This window comes from Rhinopithecus bieti, unplaced genomic scaffold, assembly GCF_001698545.2.
Source record: "Rhinopithecus bieti isolate Rb0 unplaced genomic scaffold, ASM169854v2 scaffold_6946, whole genome shotgun sequence".
NCBI classification, from domain to species: Eukaryota; Metazoa; Chordata; class Mammalia; order Primates; family Cercopithecidae; genus Rhinopithecus; species Rhinopithecus bieti.
Window position 1 is genome coordinate 722,388 of NW_016805697.1, and position 14,899 is coordinate 737,286.

At 45.3% G+C, this 14,899-nt stretch overlaps 1 protein-coding gene across 3 annotated transcripts in view; it reads left to right on the plus strand.

Annotated features, from left to right (window-relative positions):
- Nucleotides 1-2,289: 2,289 nt before the first annotated feature.
- The window catches only part of ESCO1 (establishment of sister chromatid cohesion N-acetyltransferase 1), a 74,417-nt gene continuing 61,807 nt past the window's right edge, over nucleotides 2,290-14,899 (plus strand). The window contains exon 1 of one of the 3 annotated variants that reach the window (XR_001885881.1): nucleotides 2,290-2,885. The gene's annotated coding sequence lies outside the window, so the exon portion shown is untranslated. The remainder of the gene's footprint in view (nucleotides 2,886-14,899) is intronic. The other 2 variants (XM_017873529.1, XM_017873528.1) reach the window with 2 other exon arrangements.

Consider the following 14,899-nt stretch of genomic DNA (forward strand, 5'->3'; position numbering starts at 1 on the left):
TTGAGACGGAGTCTCGCTCTGTCGCCCAGGCTGGAGTGCAGTGGCCGGATCTCAGCTCACTGCAAGCTCCGCCTCCCGGGTCCACGCCATTCTCCTGCCTCAGCCTCCCGAGTAGCTGGGACTACAGGCGCCGCCATCTCGCCCGGCTAATTTTTTGTATTTTTTAAGTGGAGACGGGGTTTCACCGTGTTAGCCAGGATGGTCTCGACCTCCTGACCTTGTGATCCGCCCGCCTCGGCCTCCCAAAGTGCTGGGATTACAGGCTTGAGCCACCGCGCCCGGCCCTTTTTTTGTTTTTTTTAAGGCCATCTGCTGGGATCTGACACCAGGGTCAGCAGAACACCAAGCTGCTATGGCCTAGGTCCCTGGCCGAAGGGCTATGATTTCATATGGTCTGATATTTGCACGAATTCCTATGCTCCTGATTGAGGCCAATATAGCACATAGAGTGGAATAGACTACTCAGAAGCACAGGCCTATTTTGTGAGAATTGACTCTCGTAAATATGGTTCCTTTGTATGCCAGAATTTGAATTACTAAAAACAAAGTAGTTTATCCAACATAAAGAAGTCCCACCAGTTGTCTGCCAATCAGAAGATGAAGGGAAACATAGGTCAGGTCTCCTGATGAATAACCAGCTTTTAACCAGACCAGTAGTTGACTCCTGTGTTTTTTTTTTTTTTTTTTTTTTCCCCAATTTGCGCTGTTTGGTGTATGCCATTAAAGCATGTATCAGGGACTGGAGGTGAAGGTGGAAGCAGCGGGCAGGTCTTTGCCAAGTAACACAACCTATGGTAATGTGAAGAATGGCCTCACCCATCAATACCTCCCAAAGTGCTGGGATTACAGGCATGAGCCACTGAGCCCGGCCTCGTTTTTGTTGTTTTTTTTTTTTTTTTTTTTTTTTGAGACGGAGTCTCGCTCTGTCACCCAGGCTGGAGTGCAGTGGCCAGATCTCAGCTCACTGCAAGCTCCGCCTCCCGGGTTCACGCCATTCTCCTGCCTCAGCCTCCCGAGTAGCTGGGACTACAGGCGCCGCCACCTCGCCCGGCTAGTTTTTTTGTATTTTAGCAGAGATGGGGTTTCACCGTGTTAGACAGGATGGTCTCGATCTCCTGACCTCGTGATCCGCCCGTCTCGGCTTCCCAAAGTGCTGGGATTACAGGCTTGAGCCACCGCGCCCAGCCTCGTTTTTGTTTTTAAGCCATAAAATCTCCCTGAGCAAACTGACAGGCAGCTCGCTAAAATTTCGTGGAAAATGAATTGTCAGAAAAACATCAGGTCTGACAAACTTAGAGCACATTTAGTTGTACTTGCCTTGAAAGAAGGAGGGCAGGAAGGGGAAAACCCACTTATGATCACCTCTTCCCATTCTGAAATGCATAAGTACCGGCCTAGCCTCACAGTTCCGCAAATAAGGGTAGCACAGAACATATGTTCAAAAGCAGTCTGGTAGCCGGAGCAGTGGCTTAGGCCTGTAGTCCCAGCACTTTGGGAAGTCAAGGAAGAATAGAGGATCACTTGAGGCCAAGAGTTCGAGAATAGCCTGGGCAACACAGTGAGACCTTATCTCTACAAAATACAAAAAAATTAGCCTGGCATGGTGTCGTGGGCTTCATATATGCAGTTCTCAGGGAGGCTGAGGCAGGTGGGATTGCTTGAGCCCAAGTTGAGGCTGCAGTGAGCTGTGATTGTGCCATTGCATACCAGCCAGGGCTACACAGCAAGATCCCTCCCGTTTCAAAAAAAAAAAAAAAAAAAAAAGGTGTGGGGACCATGAATCCTAGTGATAGAATCTTGGATTCTGTCTCTAGAGGCCTCCAAGAGCGAGCCAAAGCTTTGTGTATACAGTCAGTCTGACTAAATCTAGTGGAATATTCTACAATTTCTGATGGCTCTTGCACTCTGATACACAGGAGGAAAGTGTGCAAGCAGAGGATGAAGCCCTGCATTTTTTTGGAGACGCTGGAGGGCAGTGCAGGTACTGCACCCTCCTTTTTTTTTTTGAGACAGGGTCTCACTCGCCCAGACTAGAGCGCAGTGGCCCAATCTCAGCTCACCCGCAACCTCCGCTTCCTAGGCTCAAGGAATCTCCCGCCTCAGCCTCCCGGGTAGCTGGGATTACAGGCGCACGCCACTACCGCCCGGCTAATTTTTGTATTTCTAGTAGAGACGGGGTTTCACCATGTTGGTCAGGATGGTCTCGAACTTCTGACCTCAAATGATCCACCCGTCTCTGCCTCCCAAAGTGCTGGGATTACAGGCGTGAACCACCGCGCCCGGCCCCACCCGCCTTCTTTACATTGGCTCATATGGGAGACCAAAGGCACTTGGATTGTACGTCGCAGACAGAAGCAGCCAAAACCTACATAGCAACCAGTTGCGACAAATTTCCAAGGTAAACCACGACCGCAGGGGGCCTCGGTGGTTTTTAGCTCAAAGCGATGACCCCCGGAAGGACAAGCGGCCGCCGCTAGGGGGCGCCGCCACTTCCCCGCCAGGCGACCACCCGCGGAGGCGCGCGCGCGAAGCCTCCCACCGCGCCTGCGCTGAGGATGGACACTAGCTCGCCTTTCCCCGACGCCCAGCCGTCCGGGCCGGGGTGAAAAACTGCGTGACACGCAGTGAGCGTGGCGGCCATTTTCGTCTTCTGGGCACGTCAGCTGAGCCGGTTAGGGCTGAAGAGGAGCGTTGCGCAAGCGCACCCAAGACAGTCACAGGTAACTCCCATCTGACGAGCGAGGCGTCGCCGTCGTCGCCGGAAGTTTGGTGTTTGCGCCGCAGGGGAGGCGGCGGCCGCAGCAGTAGCAGCTGAGTGTCTTCTGATACCCGGATGTGAGGCGATCCGCTGGCTCTAGTCTGACCCTCCGCCAGGCGAAAGGAAGGTACGCCAGCGTCCCTGACGGTCCCCGCCGCCTGCGTCCTCACCTCCCTTTTGCCAGCCTCTCCAGGGAGCGGACGGTTCTCCCTCTTCCTGTTCCACCCTCGGTGGCGTGTTGCCTCGCACGCCTCTTCCTACTGCTTCGGTCCCAGCTCTTCGCGCCCCTGAGAGGGAGGCGGGAGGCTCTGGGCTCCGAGACGCCGTCGCCTGAGGTAGGCAGCTAACCTGCTCTCGCAGCCGAGCACCACCTGCCGCTGCTTGCTGAGCGGTCGGAGTTCATAAGGGTCGTGACCGCGGACGGGGCAGGGTCAGAGTTCCTAGCACGGCCGCGAGGGCTCCCGGAGCCCCGAGGTGGCGTGCAGCCATTGCTAGCACCGGGGTGGCGCCGGCGCTGGTCCCGCAGGTAGCCCCGAGCCCCGTCTCCGCCCCCGGCGTTTTCTCTTCCCAGCGCTCTCCCCCGAGCCAGTCGCTCGCTCTCCCCCGCCGCAACTCGCTGACCCGGCCTGAGCCTGGAGGCCTCTGCAGTCTGCGGGGTGCGATGTGGGGTCCTGGTTTTACAGCCTTTAGCTTGGAAGGGGAGCGGGCCCAAGGTCATACATAGAGTAACTTGGGCTGGAGATGGGGGTCTCCGCACAGGTAGGGCGGCTCTGGAGTAGAAATGAGTGCATTGAGGGCCGCAGTGAAGTTTATAGCGATGGAGAGAGGCGAGCCAAAGAGAATTGGGTCCTCGATTTTTATCACGGTTCAAGATTATTTTAATAAGGGGGTTTATTTTGCACAGGCAGAATGGGATAGCAAGTCCAACAATTATAAGACTACCTCCTCTCCCTCCGCCTCTCAATGATGCTTCCGAAGATCCGGCGTGTACTTTATATTTCCCGGGGCGATGGGGAAGCAGCAGGGACCAGGGAGAGAGGAAGGAGGAGCTCAAGCTTTGCGATTTGAGAAGTGCTGTGAACCATGTTTTCTGTAGTCTTAGCTGCAGTGAGATTCCTTTAAACAGGAATCGCAGCACACAGTATCTAAATATTATTACAAAATGATATCTCAATAAATAACCTTCGCAGGAAACAAAAGGGCTACTTGGTGGCATAAGGTGTGGTTAGTCCCCCCACCATTTTTTTTAAAAAAACTGGATAAAACTTGGATTTAGTTGAAAACATCCAGGTTGCGGTGAACTATGCTATATTCATTTTGTCTTCCGATCTAGTCCTTGGTTTCTGCTTTACACAGGACACCAATACTAATAAAGTTTTAAGTTATTTTATTTTGAGACGGGGCCTCGCTCTGTCGCCCAGGCTGGATTGCAGTGGTGTAATCACGGCTCACTGCAGCCTTGACCTACCTCCCCGGCCTCAAGCAATCCTCACACCTCCGCCTCCCTGAGTGGCTGGGACTACAGGCGTGCGCCACCATGTTAGGCTAAGTTTTCTGTAGAGACGGAGTTTCGCCATGTTGCCCAGACTGGTCTCGAACTCCTGGGCTCAAGTGATCACCTGGGCCTCCAAAAGTGCTGGGATTACAGGCCTGAGCCACTGTGCTGGTTTTTTTTTTTTTTTTTTTTTTTTAATTGAAAAGCAAAAAATCTAATCAATGGAATTAGACATGGGAGTAGGATGAGAAGTGTTTTAAAAAGTGCTTAATTTGGAAGCCGCAAATTGAGGCATAGAGCATGTGAGGAAATGAGGAAACTAGGACTATAATAGAGCCACTTTTTCCCTTTTAGGCAGAATGCAGAATATGACTGTTGGGTCAGATGTGTAACTTTGGAAGCACAATTCCAAAATTTGTCCTGGCTTATGAGCTAGAACTCTTTTATCATTGCTAACTGTGGAAAATATGCTATTGTTTCACCTTTCTCAGTCAATATTATAATCCTGTAGTGAACGAGTAGTTGTTTTTTTTTTTGAGATGGAGTCTCACTCTGTCGCCTGGGCTGGACGGCAGTGGTGAGATCTCGGCTCATTGCAATCTCCGCCTCCTGTGTTCAAGCGATTCTCCTGCCTCAGCCTCCTGAGTAGCTGGGATTACAGACAGGTGCCACCACGCCCGACTAATTTTTTGTATTTTTAGTAGAGCTAGGGTTTCACCGTGTTGGCCAGGCTGGTCTCGAATTCCTGACCTCAGGTGATCCGCCTGCCTCGGCTTCCCAAAGTTCTGGGATTACAGGCGTGAGCCACCATGCCTGGCCAAGTATTTTAAATGTCCGTCCCATACAAGGTGCTGTCATTTAAATTGATGAATTGTGCTTCACAGAATAAAAAAGTACCCTAATTAATGAATACTATTAATTCTTTTGCCAAATAGTCCTTTTTAGCTTGGTAATTTATTATGCAGAGCTGATTGTATTTATTCTGTTGGTGAAGCGCTGCACAGTTCAGAATAATGGATTGCTACTTTTTCATGATTTTTTTTTTTTTTTTTTTTTTTTGAGACAGAGTCTCGCTCTGTCTCCCAGGCTGGAGTGCAGTGGCGCGATCTCGGCTCAATGCAAGCTCCGCCCACTGGGTTAACACCATTCTCCTGCCTCAGCCTCCCGAGTAGCTGGGAATACAGGCGCCCACCACCACGCCTGGCTAATTTTTTGTATTTTTTAGTAGAGACGGGGTTTCACCGTGTTAGCAAGGATGGTCTTGGTCTCCTGACCTTGTGATCCACCCGCCTCGGCCACCCAAAGTGCTGGGATTACAGGCGTGAGCCACCGCGCCGGCCTACTTTTTCATGACTTTTATTGGCAGATTTTTGTTCCACATAGAGTTCTTGGAATACCTTCTATTGAAGGTGATTAAAATTAGGTACTAGAAACCAACTCCAGTAAAATTGTTACTGTAGATAATTAACTTAAGGACTATATTACTCCTTTTGTAACCCTGACTTTCATATTTTTCTGTGGATCATTCAGTGGAAATCCTTTGGTTCTGTTTTTTCTGTATAAGTTCCGTATTATAGCAGTATTATAATACTGTAGTTACTTGGCCGGGTGCGGTGGCTCATGCCTTGTAATCCTAGCACTTTGGGAGGCCAAGGCGGGCGGAGCACAAGGTCAGGAGTTCAAGACCAGCCTGACCGACATGGTGAAACCCCACCTCTACTAAAAATACAAAAATTAGAAGGGCGTGGTGTCGGGGGCTTGTATTCCCAGCTACTAGGGAGGCCAAGGTAGGAGAATCGCTTGAACCGGGGAAGTGAAGCTTGCAGTGAGCCAAGATTGTGCCACTGCACTCCAGCCTGAGTGACAGAGCGAGACTCCGTCTCAGGAAAAAAAAAAAAAAAAATACTGTAGTTACTTTTGGCAAATAAGAGCATTCTGTTAACCCAGCCAACATGTCTTGTTTTTTCCTGAGGGGAAGGGGCATATACATCTTATGCTTGATTGCATTACAATGCTTAAAGGAAGACTTATATCCTATGCTCTCTTCAGCTTTCTTTAAACATTTATGGCAGCATATGTAAGATTCACATAAAAACTCAGAGGGTAAATTAAAAGGAGGTAATAAATACTATAATGTAGTGATTCTCAAACATTCTGGTCTTAGGATCTCCTTACACTTAAAAATTATAGGACTCCAAGTAGCTTTTGTTTATATGAGTTTATATCTATTGATAGTTACTGTATTAGGAATTAATTTCATATATATTCATATGAAATAATTAAACTACAGCTTAATATAAATAACATTTTAATTTTAATTAATTTTTTTTTTTATAAGTAACGGGCTCACTGTGTTGCTTAGGCTGGCCTTGAGCTCTTGGGCTGAAGTGATCCTCTTGCCTCAGCCTCCCAAATAGGTGGGACTACAGGTGTGCACACCCAGCTTAATATATTGAATAAATGACATTTTAATGAAAAACTATATTCCAAAATAATTTAGTGAAAAAATGGTGATGGTATTACATTTTTGTAAATCTCCTTAATGTTTGGCCTGATAGAAGACAGCTGAATTCTCCTATCAATCTGTTGCTATATGTTTCTGGTTGAAGTTTATGACCAGTATGTTGGGTTGGTATTTATTTTAACTTTTTCAGATAGTTGTGATACTCTGATCCTGCAACAAAACTTAACAAGTGGTAATTTCTTAAAGGTTAGTTGCAATGTAGAATCTGAAACCATGTCTACATGTGTTTTGCATTCTGCATTAGAATTCATTGGTCTGTTTTGTACTTTTAATCTTTTACTATCGTATGATTTTGATCTCAGGAATCCTGAGAGTCCCCATATCACATTTTGAGCACTACTGCTTTAAGGTAAATAATTGAATGTTTAGAATTAATGTAGTTATTGCAACTGAAGGGGATAATGATAAGATGAAAATTGAGTTGGCAAGTAGTTAAGCGAAGCTGGGAGTAACTAAGTAAATTAAAAAAATTTTTTTTTGAGAAGGAGTCTCGCTCTGTCTGTCACCCAGGCTGCACTATATCGGCTCACTGCAACCTCTGCCTCCAGGCTTCAAGCAATTCTCCTGCCTTAGTCTCCCGAGTAGCTGGGATTACAGGCACCTGCCATCATGCCCGGCTGTTTTTTTTATATTTTTGTAGAGATGGGGTTTTACCATGTTGGCCAAGCTAGTCTTGAACTCCTGACCTCAGGTGATCCCCCTGCCTCAGCCTCCCAAAGTGCCAGGATTACAGGCATGATCTACCATGCCTGGCCAATATTTTCTATCTTTTCATAAAAACATTTTCTCTGTAATATTATAGCTAATTATATTACAGCAAATACTTAAGCACTGGTGATATATCAGGAGCTTTTCTAGGAACTTTAAACATTTATGGCAGCATAGATAAGATTCTCACAGATAAAAACTCAGGGTAAATTAAAAGGAGGCATTAAGTATTACTTTAATGCAGTGCTTCTCAAACTTTTTGGTCTTAGGATCCCCTTATACTCTTAAAATTTTGTAGGACTCCAAGTAGCTTTTTTTTAGGAAAGGTTTTTTTTTTTTTTTTTTTTTTGAAGAGATGGGATTTCACTGTGTTGCCCAGGCTGGTCTCAAATTCCTGGGCCCAAGTGATCAGCCCACCTTGGCCTCCCAAAGTGCTGGGATTACAGGAATGAGCCACCACGCCTGGCCCAGGAAAGGTTCCTATTATGGCATTGTTGGAGAGGATTAAATTTAACTTACTTTTATCTCCTATAAATAGTACAGTCTTTGTGACAAGTATTATTTTATTTATTTATTTATTTATTTATTTATTTATTGAGACAGAGTCTCGGTCTGTCGCCCAGGCTGGAGTACAGTGGCGTGATCTTGGCCCACTGCAAGCTCCGCCTCCTGGGTTCAGCCATTCTCCTGCCTCAGCCTCCTGAGTAGCTGGGGCTACAGGCACCTGCCACCACGCCTGGCTAATTTTTTGTGTTTTTTGGTAGAGACTGGGTTTCACCGTGTCAGCCAGGATGGTCTTGATCTCCTGACCTCGTGATCCACCTGCCTTGGCCTCCGAAAGTGCTGGGATTACAGGAGTGAGCCACAGCGCCCGGCCTTTTTCTTTTTTTCTTTTTGAGTGGGAGTCTTGCTCTTTTGCCCAGCCTAGAGTGCTGTGGCGTGATCTCGGCTCACTGCAAGCTCCGCCTCCCGGGTTCAGCCATTCTCCTGCCTCAGCCTCCCGAATAGGTGGGACTACAGGTGCCCGCCACCACGCCTGGCTAATTTTTTTGTATTTTTAGTAGAGACGGAGTTTCACCGTGTTAACCAGGATGGTCTCCATTTCCTGACCTCGTGATCCGCCCACCTCTTCCCAGCATCTATCATTATATATATTTAAAATATATACCATAGGCGAGGCATGGTGGTTTACACCTGTGATCCTAGCACCTTGGAAGGCCGAGGCAGGTGGATAGCTTGAACCCAGGAGTTCGAGACCAGCTTGGGCAACATGGCCAAACCCTGTCTCTACAAAAAAACACTAGCCAGACATAGTGGTGCTCTCCTGTAGTTTTTCATATATAAAAAAGATACACATACACACACATTGTAGTTGTAGACTATTTTAGCCCATCAAAAAATCGAGTTATTAAATTAAACAAATACTTGTTGCTTTTAGGAAGATAATCTTGTCCCCATGGAAATTTGAAATTTACTGTTGTATTTTGTTCAACTAGTATTTGAAAGTTTGTTGTTATCACAAGACACTAGATTAAATTTTTCTTCAAAAATAGATAGTTTTCAGAAGATAAATTTAGTCTTCTTTTTTTGAGATGGAGTCTCGCTCTGTCACGCAGGCTGGAGTGCAGTGGCTGGATCTCACTGCAAGCTCCGCCTCCCGGGTTCACACCATTCTCCTGCCTCAGCTTCCTGAGTAGCTGGGACTACAGGCGCCCACCACCACGCTAATTTTTGTATTTTTAGTAGAGATGGGGTTTTGCCATGTTGGCCAGGCTAGTCAAGAACTCCTGACCTCAAGTGATATTATGCATTTTAGAATGTGAGAAATACTTGGGTTACCTTAAATAATAGTAGTTCATTGGGAGGATATGTAGAAATAAAGAAGAGAAGACTGTTTACAGAGCTAGATCTTGTGGAAGAAAAGAACAGGAATCCCCAAACACTAGGCTTTGCTGAAGAACGATTCACCAGATCTTACAGAAACCTGAATATATTTCAGGACTCAGAAGGTGGCTGAGAATAGTACAGCTCTAGCAGTTGGCTTGCCTTGTTTTAATTCCTCAAGCAGCAGGTATCCTGTAATTCCTAATTTAGTTCTTTGCTGTTATAGTAGTAGGTCTTAATCCAGGGTGATTTTGCCTCTGGGGAGACATTTTGCAGTGTCTAGAGATATTTCGATTGTGAGGAGTAGGGGAAGGGTTGCTACTGGCATCTAGTGGACGGAGGAGTTGAGGGCTGCTGCTGCTGTTGCTAAACAGGCTGCTGCTCCTCCATGCACAGGACAGCCCCCCGCCCCCGCACCCCCCCAACAAAGATTCTATGTGGTTCAAAATGTTAATGTGGTGAGATTGAAAAACCTTGCTTTATAGTGACTAGATATTGGCACCTCTTGGGTCACAAACCCACGCTTGATCTAGTTAGCTATGGGAAGCATAGCATGGTCAGGACTTTGAGAATGTAACTATGAATTGTCTGAGGTATTTTTTTTTTAAAGGAGGTGCCTGTGGGCATGGCAAGTTTTTCAGAAAGGAGTTATGAATTTGACAAGCCACTAGACTCAGATTTGCAGTCAGTACTTCTCTCGTCCCTTTGATGTGGTTAAAAGGTTGTATAGTTGAAATGCATTAAGAATTGGTAAATTATTAAGGAGATTAAGGATCTGTGGTGATCCATGTGAACTTTGAAGTTGATGATGGTGGTAACAGTGTGATTGGAGAAGAAAACTATGATTGAACAGTTTCTGGTGATCAATAGGAATACAACAACGAAGAAAGAAAGTTTAATAGCAGAATGACATAAACCTTAAAAGAGACGTGTAAAGAATTTTGTGTAAGATGAAAAATGGTTGTGCTGGGGAAACTGTAGGCCCCTTGATGTGATATAGCCTGCTTAGGAGAGATATTACTTTCCTATGTCCGCTATAATAAATTATCAGAAACTTGATATCTTAAAACAATGGAAATTTATTATCTTACATTTGTTCCTTACCTTATCTAGCTTCAGGTGGTTGCCCTGGCATTCCTGGGCCTATGACCACATTACTCCAATCTCTGCCACCATTTTTGTATTATTTTCTCTTGTCTTGTGTCTGTCTCCTTCTCTTACAGGGATATCTGTGCCACTCTCTTACAAGGATATTTGTTATTGGATTTAGGGCCTACCTGGATAATCCAGGATGATCACATCTCAATATCCTTAATTTAATTATGTCTGCAAAGACCTTTTTTCCCCCAATAAGATAGGTTCACAATCCCTAATTCAGGGATTAAGACACAGGTGTATCTTTTTTTGGGGGGGGCACCATTTAGCCACTACTGGAGAGTTTTAGAGAAAAGTGTATAAATTGAAGAGAGTGATTTTTTTTTCTTTACATTTCTTTTTTTTTTTTTTTTTTGCTTTGAGACAAAGTCTCGCTCTGTCACGAGGCTGGAGTACAGTGATGAGATCTTGGCTCACTGCAACCTCTGCCTCTTGGGTTCAAGTGATTCTTCTGCCTCAGCCTCTCGAGTAGCTGGGACTATAGACACACGCCACCACGCCCAGCTAACTTTTTTGTGTTTTTAATAGAGACGGTTTCATCACGTTGTCCAGGATGGTCTCAATCTGTTGACCTCCTGATCTGCCCACCTCGGCCTCCCAAAGTGCTGGAATTACAGGTGTGAGCCACTGCACCTGGCCGGGAGTGAATTTTCAATTAAGGCTAGGAAGTAGAATTTGTATTGTGAAGAGATTGAAAGTAGGAAGCTGCTTTTCATAGAAAAAGGGTTCATGACTGGGTGTGGTGGATCATACCTGTATTCCCAGCACTTTGGGAGCCTGAGGCGGGTAGATCACAAGGTAAGGAGTTCGAGATCAGCCTGGCCAATATGGTGAAACCCCATCTCTACTAAAAATACAAAAATTAGCCGGGCGTGGTGGTGTGTGCCTGTAGTCCCAGCTACTGAGGAGGCTGAGGCAAGAGAATCACTTGAACCTGAAAGGCAGAGGTTGCAGTGAGCTGAGATCACACCACTGTGCTTCAGCCTGGGTGACAGAGGGAGAAGCAGTCTCAAAAAAAAAGAAAAGAAAAGAAAAAGGGTTCATGTGGGACTTGTGGATAAATTTAAGAAAGGAAGAGATCAGCAGTGTAAGGAGAGTTAGAAGGAAGGTAGTAAGGGAAAATAACTGTTATGACAGACTTGCATTTGATTGGTGGGAATGGATCTGTGCAAATTGAAGGCCTTAGGTGTGAGAGGTCTGATGTTCTGGATAGACTTTGCCGTCTTTGCTTTGTGCCATCTTCAAGCTAAGTATTGCTGAGAACTTACTTTACTTTGTTGTCCCAGAAGAGAAATCTTTCCCAGATATTAAGATGGCTTTCTGAATTTGCACCAGTGTTTTTATTTTTTTATTTTTTTATTTTTTATTTTTTATTTTTTTTTTGAGGCGGAGTCTCACTCTGTCGCCCGGACTGGAGTGCAGTGGCCAGATCTCAGCTCACTGCAAGCTCCGCCTCCTGGGTTTATGCCATTCTCCTGCCTCAGCCTCCCGAGTAGCTGGGACTACAGGCGCCCGCCACCTCGCCCGGCTAGTTTTTTGTATTTTTTAGTAGAGACGGGGTTTCACCATGTTAGCCAGGATGGTCTTGATCTCCTGACCTCGTGATCCGCCCGTCTCGGCCTCCCAAAGTGCTGGGATTACAGGCTTGAGCCACCGCGCCCGGCTGAATTTGCACCAGTGTTTTATGGAACTGAAGAGGCTTTCACAGCAGCTTGGGGAAAAAGTCCTTCAGTAAATTATGTTGGGATTGAGAGGTATACTGGGCTTGATTCTGCAGTAAATCTGATGGAATTACTGTACCTTGAGATGGCTAGAAGTTTCCAGTGGTATGTTGAAATACAAGACAATTGGATAGGAGACTATTTAAAGGCAATAAATAAATAAATAACAAAGTAAAGAAAAAAGTAAAAGAAAAAAACATCAAGATGAGGTTGGGCAAAATAGTCCTAGGGTTGTGTAGGAAAAAGGCTGATTAATTTTTTTTTTTTTTTTTTTNTTGTTTTACAGCCAATTCAAATTTTGATTTTTTTTTTTTGAGGCGGAGTCTCGCTCTGTCGCCCGGACTGGAGTGCAGTGGCCAGATCTCAGCTCACTGCAAGCTCCGCCTCCCGGGTTTACACCATTCTCTTGCCTCAGCCTCCCGAGTAGCTGGGACTACAGGCGCCCGCCACCTCGCCTGGCTAGTTTTGTATTTTTTAGTAGAGACGGGGTTTCACCGTGTTAGCCAGGATGGTCTGGATCTCCTGACCTCGTGATCCGCCCCTCTCGGCCTCCCAAAGTGCTGGGATTACAGGCTTGAGCCACCGCGCCCGGCCAGGCTGATTAATTTTAAAAAGTGACTTGGAGGGGAAAGTGGCTACATTGAAGTGATAGGGTAATTGTTTTATTTGACTTGTTGATGTTATCTTTTTTTAAATTTTTTTTTTTTTGAGATGGAGTCTTGCTGTCTTGCCCAGGCTGGAGTGCAGTGGTGCAATATTGGCTCACTGTAGCCTACACTTCCCAGGTACAAATGATTCTCCTGCCTCAGCCTCCTGAGTAGCTGGGATTACAGATGTGCACCACACCTGGCTAATTTTTGTATTTTTAGTAGAGATGTGGTTTCACTGTGTTGGCCAGGCTGGTCTCAGACTCCGGACCTCAGGTGACCTGCCAACCTCGGCCTCCCAACGTGCTGGGCTTATAGGCGTGAGCCACCGTGCCCAGCCGATGTTACCTATTATTAACATTTCTAAAATTAAATCATCTTTGTATCCTATTTATTTATTTGACATGGAGTCTCACTCTGTTGCCCAGCTTGGAGTGCAGTGGTGTGATCAAGGCTCACTGCAGCCTCCCACCTCAGCCTCACAAGTAGATGGGACTATAGGTGAACACCACTATGCCCGGCTAATTTTTGTATGTTTTGTAGAGCTAAGGTTTCGCCATGTTGTCCAGGCTAGTCTCAAACTCCTGTGCTCAAGAGATTTGCATGCCTAGGCCTCCCAAAGTGTTAGTATTACAGGCGTGAGCTGTCATACCTGGCCCATTTTTCTCTATGGTTGGCTGTTTTATTAATTTGTAGGATACCTTATACATATTGTATAATCTGTGTATACCAATCCTTTGTAAGTTAATATTTTCACTTTTCACATTTTAGGTCTATAGTCAGTCCATTTGCCGTAGACTTTAGTATTGTATGAGGTAGGGATACAATTTCTTTTTCTTTTCTTTTTTTTTTAGAGTAAAGTAAAAGCAAGTTTATTAACGAAGTAAAGGAATAAAAAATGACTACTCCTTAGGCAGAGCAGCCTAGGGATCCAATTTCATTTTTCCCCCATGTGATAGTCAGTTATCCCAGTACTATTTCTTTAAGGTGACAGTGCTGTCTCTTATAAACCAAATGATCATATATATTAAATACTTGGTTTGATTCTGGTCTTTTTTTTTTTTTTTTTTTGAGATGGATCCTTGCTGGGTTGCCCGGACTGGAGTGCAGTGGCTGTTTGTCGGCAGGATCATATCACAGTCTAGGCTCAAACTTTTGGGCTCAAGTGATCCTCTCACATGAGCCTCCTGAGTAGCTGGGACTATAGGCATGCGTCAACAGACCCAGGGGCACCTTGTGTTTTGTTGTTGTTGTTGTTGTTTGTTTTTTGTTTCGAAGTTTCGCTATGTTGCCCAGGCTGGAGTAGAACTCCTGGCCTCAAGTGATCCTTCTGCCTCAGCCTCCCAAGTAGCTGAGATCATAGGTGTGTGCCACCACACCTGGCTAATTTATTTTTTGTAGACATAGGGTCTTGCTATGTTGCCCAAGCTGGTCTTGAACACCTGGGCTCAGGCAATTCTCCCACGTTGGCCTCCGAAAGTGCTGGGATAATAGGCATGAGCCACTACACCTGGCTACTTTTATCTTTTTTAAAGAAGTTTTTAATGAGAGAGGACTCAAATTATTAAAATAAGGAATGAGAGCTATTACCAAAATAAAAAGAGTTAAAAGGGAATATGAATAGTGGTATGCTAACAATTTCGATAACCTTGATAAAATAGACAAGTTCCTATAAACTGACTCACGAAGAAATAGAAAATCTGAATAGACCTATAACAAAGAGATTGAATAAAATACCTCCAAAATGAAAAGCCCAGGCTCAGATGGCTTCACTGACGCAATCTACCAAACATTTAAAGAAGAATTAACACCAATCCTTCATAGACTATTCAGAAAATAGAAAAGGAAGGATCTCTTAGTTCATTTTATGAGGCCGATATTACCTTAGTACTAAAAGACATCACAGTACTAAAAGACCTTAGTACTAGGCAAAGACATCACAAGAAAACTACAGATTAATATTTCTTATTAATATATCCACACAAATCCTCAACTAAATATTTGTAG